At 45.2% G+C, this 6302-nt stretch overlaps 1 non-coding gene across 1 annotated transcript; it reads right to left on the minus strand.

The window, feature by feature from the left end:
• Positions 1 to 5924: 5924 nt before the first annotated feature.
• trnan-guu (transfer RNA asparagine (anticodon GUU)) lies at positions 5925 to 5998 on the minus strand. The gene has a single exon. It is a non-coding gene; the product is annotated as a tRNA-Asn (tRNA).
• Between the last annotated feature and the right edge of the window lie 304 nt (positions 5999 to 6302).

Consider the following 6302-nt stretch of genomic DNA (forward strand, 5'->3'; position numbering starts at 1 on the left):
TGGGAAATGGATTGCGCAGTTGGACTTCGACTAAAGTGCCCAAATGAGGAAGTCTAAGATATGGGCCAAACACAGGCAAGTTGGACCTGCTGAGACAGGCACCTTAGTCCACACGGTCGAGAGAGCCGAAAAGGCCTGTTTCTGTGCTATGTGACTCTCTGAGATCTTCGGTTTGCCGACGGAGCAACAACTGCATTTAATTCAATAAACGTCTGATTGTGTACCTTTCCCACGTCTTTGTTTCCAGAAAACAAACATTTCACAATGTTACCACAGAACCAAAAGACTGCAGATGCTGGAATCTCTATGAAAAACTCTATAATGCTGGAGGAATTCAATACCTAGACAGCATGCGTGAGTAAAGCAGGCAGTCAACGTTTTTCATAATATTCCTTCAAAACGTTTCCGCCTGGTTTCAAACGCGCGGCTTCTCCCGTGGTAGGCGAACGTGATAACCACTGCACTACGGACACTTCCTGTAGACTGCAGCAGCAAGTCGGAACATCCCAATGCGCAACGGACATTGCAAGATGGTTGTGTGCTTCTGCTATACGAGACTGGCGGCTGAAATATCTGAAAAAAAAAGTTCTCTGCCACAATAAAGGATTGAATCCACCTGGCCATTCCCGCTGATCCCAACACCTTGAGATAATCCTGTCGCTAAATAACGTGGTTGCCGCTGAATCAAAGCGAGGGACTCGAACTGCACTAGACATTTCACAGACCGCCTGTGCTCTCAAGCGTTGGAAGGAGCAATGGTGGGAAACTCAGAATAGCGAGATCATGATGGAAGCCATTATGTTTCATGCCGTGTTCTTGATACTGAACTGGTCCTGTCCCTCGTCCGGCCGCCGCTGGGAATGAAGGGTCCATCATATATTCAAACTAAAATCGCATTGCATGTTTATTTGCAGCAATATCTCTGAGCAGCTGTGGTCAAAGTGAATAGGAACGGCAGGAAAATGCACTCTACTCACAGCCTGGAGCAGCACTCAAAATGGTGCTCCTGCCCAGGATCGAACTGGGGACCTTTCGCGTGTGAGGTGAATGTGACAACCGCTGCACTACAGAAAGCGGTAAACGCTTTTGAATTTACACGAATGGCTTTCGCGGAACACTGGCGTGGCAGGAGACAGATTTGGGAATGTTTCCTCTGTGTTCAAAATGTCCACCAGCTCGTCCGGGATTTGAACCCGGGACCTGAACCCGGGACCTCTCACATGTTATATACGTCAGCACCCGAAGCGAGAATCATACCACTAGACCAACGAGCCCACATCCGTCTGTTCAGCACAATGACACAATAAAACAGTTCAAATGTAGTTGTTGGCAGCTCACTGTCATTTCTGTTGCTGAATATAGACATCCGACGGAGATGAACAAGGAAAGGATGAATAGGAGAATGAAGAATATTTTAAACTGACCATCACCAGGAAATTCATGAATTAAGCATCCCTTTCTTTATGGAAAGAAATGAAGTCACTACAGAGAAAATGGAAGAGGAGAAGGTTGAACATAGAAGAAGAAAATACGTAAGAACAAACTTTGAAATAGAGTTATTATTATTGCATGACCCGGTTACAAATCCCAAGAACATCGAAAAGTGCAAGTTGTATCGTTATTTCCGTCTCTCGCTTCTCGCACAGAGGAAAAACAATGACTTGAATGCAGTTCATTGCTGCTGTGCTTTGTGTAATTTGAGGATGACCAGACAGTTTCAGATAAACATATTCTGACAAAAAATTCGCGCACTGAAATGTTTTCTCTTTATAAGGAGAGACTTGCGCAGTTAATGTGGAATAATTCACACACAACTTGGTAATATCGTCCATCAGAAAGAAAGGCGGAATTGAAAGCCTGTTCCACGATAAATTGCCAATGGGATGTGAGTGGCGGTGACAGCTTGTACTTGTCACATTCAGCAAGTAGAGCGGGTCGTTGGTCGCAGGGAACGTCACACGATCTCACCTCATTGAAAGCGCGAGGCGAGGCAGAAATCTCGGTGTCCAAGCCTAGTACGTACAGGATGGTACTCAAGAACGCAGGGATTCGCCTCTCCAGTCCTCGTAACTGTGCAGAGACCGACGGATTTATATCCAGACCTTCTTGAGAGCCAGAATTCAGAATACTGGGTCTTTGCCAACGTCATTCGCGGAGAAATATATTCCCGAAGGTGAACAAATTCGAAAGATCAGCCACCTCCCTCGCTGGAAGCAAACTCATGACGGTTGATTCCCGGTTCCCCTTGTTCTTGTCTCGTTCAACAGAAAAATGAACAGTTGGTTTCAAAGTCTTTCCAATTTAAGGCGGTTGATAAACACCGGTAAATCATGAGTTTGCTCATTTTATTTTACATGAGGACTTATTCTGAAGTTGTGGTGAGATCACACATAAAGAGCTGAGTGTGGTGGTGAGGTGGCGGGAGAGGGATTAAGGGAGGTGCGAGTGGAGGCGAGGTAGTGTTCAGTAAATCAGGCCGAATTGGCACTGCGGAGAATCCATTCCTGGATCCGGTGATACAATGGTCGGAAGTGGGCTGATCCTGAATCTGAAGAAATGAGCAGAATCTGAAGCAATTCCCTGGCCCGCAGAGGAACAAGAGCAAGTAATGGAAGTTGTATCTCATTGCTACAGCTGTCGGACGGCCCGTGGGCTCCGTGGCTTATCTGGTCAAAACGCCTGTCTCATAAACAGGAGGTCGTGGTTTCAAGTCCCAGCGGACCTTCCATTATGAGGTGAATTGCCGTGTGATGAAGGCGGGTTCCATGCAAGCACAGCCAATCATGCATCTGCAATCATAAATCGAAATGCAGCAAAAAGGAACAGAACAAAGAAAAACTGTCCAGAAACGCTACTGGTCTTGAGTGTCTGCGGAGCAAGAAACATGGGCGATCTGTTCAAATATAAAATATTTCCAATTACTTTGTTTGCCGTTATCTTGCCTTCCACTGTGTGCTTTGTTGAGGGTAATAATCGTCTGCATAATGCTGGTGTGTCCTGCTTTGTGACCTTGCCCTGGTCCGGTTGACAAACTGGTACACACTGTGTTGCACAGGTATTTTCTACTCGGAACGCCGGCTATTCTGTTGCTTATTTCAAGATACCAGGCAGGCTACGTTACAGATATGAGTTGGAATACACACGGATATCAAATACTTTTACACCCATTTTCTTCGTATAAATGTCGGCCACGATCAGTGCACATTATCAACTTCCCCGCTAACTCAGGACTGTTCTTCGGAGCCGCAATGATGCCGTTGACCATAGCAACAATGCAGGATCAACGCCGCTGTGATCTGTGATTGTTAGATATTGTTCGGCAAAACATTTCCCAATGTATTTTTATAGTGCAACAGAAAACGCTTGTGGAAGCGAAGGGTTTCATCCAATGGCAGTGGTTGGATTCGAACCCACTCCTCCGTGGAGGCTGGAGCCTTAATCCAGCGCCTTAGACCGCTCGGACGGACTAACACACAACTGAAATTTCATTTTCATTCACTACATAATTGCGCTTATCGACTGAGCATGTTAATCTTGGTAGTTTCGTGCCCTCCGTGTGTGCTTTGAAACTCGCTCTCCCAGATCCATTCATTGAGGCTTGATGCATTTACCCTTCTTCCAACCCATCCAATACTTCTTCGAAACAGGTCGGAGAGAGCAGTGGTAAACGGCTGTCACGTTATGTAGTGTGGCAGACCACGGGGTTTCCCAGACGTCAGTGCAGGGACACTAATTCCCATGAATATTCTCAGATTCGACATGGGTCCGCAGGGTTAAGCTTACACATTTCCCGCGGATGCAAGAGTGACCTGTGTTGTCATGTTCAGTGACCTTTGGACTTGTACACCAAGAGGTCCGTAACGTGTCATCTCAATGTTCTTCATCCAGATGAAGAAATCCCAGTTTCCTCATCCCAACCGTGCCACTGACATTGGCCACTATTCCAGAAAATCTCTGCTCAACTGTCCCTGCGATATTCATAACGGTTCCAAACTGCACCAACATATTTGTGAAAAAACGTCGAATATTGGCCGAAACACATTTTATGAAGACTTCATGATTCAATACCGGTTATTCGCTGTTGCCTCCTCAACAAATAGCAAAAGGTGCAACACACCAGAAACTGCTCCGTCAACACTCTTCTGCCGATTGGGTTCGGAGTTAGGGTTTTTAATGAAAAGTAGTAATTAAGATGATCCGGGTTTATGTGGGGGTTTAGGTACCAGATAATCTCGGCTCCTGGGTATTGTGAGGAGACAGATTTCGGTGATGAAAGTTGACGTTACTTTCTGAACTACAACAGACGTATCAACAGGAATAAGGACACCCAGGTCAGACATCCAAGAAGGTCACGGGTGATTATATTGTCTCCAGAATTCCGCATTCCCGCCGTTTGCCTCTCCCGGCTTTCACTCCCAGCTGCTCAGATCATCACATCTGCCCTTTGCCCCTCACCACTATCTATCTTCCGCCCTCACCTGGATTCTCAGTCCGTGTTGAGTGAACGACTCGATTGATTCAAACAATGTCCTGGATTTCAAGATGTTACACACCATCCCGTTCCGTCATCACCTAGTCGAAACCTGATCTTTTTTATCATTGTAACGAGTGCGGAAAAAATACCGCCTCTGGTGGGACTCGAACACACAACCTTTGAATTACTTGTGCAGCAATTGAAATGAAAAGACCTCGGAGGAAGCAGTAAATTAAATTTACTTGGCCATCGCTGCACAGAGTTTCATCAGAAAAGAGGAAAATATAGAGGAAAAGCGTGTGGAAGAAAGGTTTAATAAAAGTGTGTTCTCAGGGAGAGAAAATAACTGACAACTGTTGGATTGTGAGCACAGTGCTCGTGGAAATGCTTCTCAAGCCCAGGATAGAAACAATAACCCCTGAGCCGTCCTTTAAATCGCCGCCCCGTTCAGTTGCAAGACAGCTTTTCATGACAAGTAAAACGGCTCAGTTTCTGGAAAATTACACGTTGGAAGTCCAGCTCTTTGTTTATTGCTCCAGCAAGCCCAGTCATCAGGTCCGGGTTCAAACGTGAACCCGTACTAACCGGGTGGAGTGTACAGCTCGGTCTGTGACTTTGTGGGTTGCCTGCAGGATCACCGGTTTACTCCCATGTCCCAAAGACGTATGGGTTGGGAGCTTAATTGTCCGCCAAAAATGTCCCAGGTGTGCAGGTGAGTGATAGAACCTGGGGATAATTGACAGGAATATGGTAAGAGTAAATTAAGATTGATGTGGATGGATGATAAATGGTTTTGCGGACTCAGTTGGCCGAAAGGCCTGTTTCCGTGCTCTGTTCTCTGTGACTCCATGACTGTTTGGCTCTAAACCGAATCAGAGTGAATGATGTCCCTGCATCGCATTTTGTTTTGTCAGCATCGCAGTCGTTGGGAGAATATTTCGGAAAAACGGTGAGGACACATTGGACAATGAACCAGCATCATCAGTGCAACAATGACTGAAATCACAATTCTTAACCAATTCGCATTACAATACTTTTTGCTTATATTGAAAGGTTTGAAAATAAATGTTAGTAGATATACTCCTGATCAATTGTGGATTTATGCTGAAATAAAAGTGAAAAGGGAAATGTGACATGCGGAAATAGAGGAAATTAAAGTTTCAGAACTATCAGTGGTCATCGAAACTTTGAAAGCCGCTGTCTTTGACCAACAGAGAAATCCCACATTCCCTGGTTTCCTTTAGGCGTCAGGAAACATCAATGTTTCTTCGTTTTGTTTCATTTCAATCTTTTGGTTGCATGAAACCATGGAACTTACGTTTCAAAATTCGTGCAATTTATCAGTCACCACGGTCGACACCATTTAAAGTTCTCACCTCCGACGAAATGGTGATTTGCTGTTTCAGCGCACAGAGAAGTGTTGACTATCCGGAAGAAAACCTGAGCTCACCGCCCCTGGATGGGCTCGAACCACCAACCTTACGGTTAACAGCCGAACGCGCTGGCCGATTGCGCCACAGAGACAGCTGATGCCAAAACCCATCGACAATGTAACGGAGCAGGGACACAAATCAAGACACTTAAATCCGTTCCCCATTCTGCGTTTTCCCTGCCAATTACCAGCGCGTGGTTACGAGGATTTTACATCGCTTTCTAACTGATGGATTAAAAATAATTAGAATTAATTAATTAATTTCTAATTGAAGGTTTGGACATTTCCCGTGAATGGAGTCTGAAGGAATAGGAGATTTTACAAGGGAACACCTTTGTGGCATATGTGCAGTTTCCTTAAATTTATAACTTGGTAATATTTCATTTCACTGAATAA

The sequence above is a fragment of the Pristis pectinata genome, chromosome 17 (assembly GCF_009764475.1).
Source record: "Pristis pectinata isolate sPriPec2 chromosome 17, sPriPec2.1.pri, whole genome shotgun sequence".
Lineage (NCBI taxonomy): Eukaryota > Metazoa > Chordata > Chondrichthyes > Rhinopristiformes > Pristidae > Pristis > Pristis pectinata.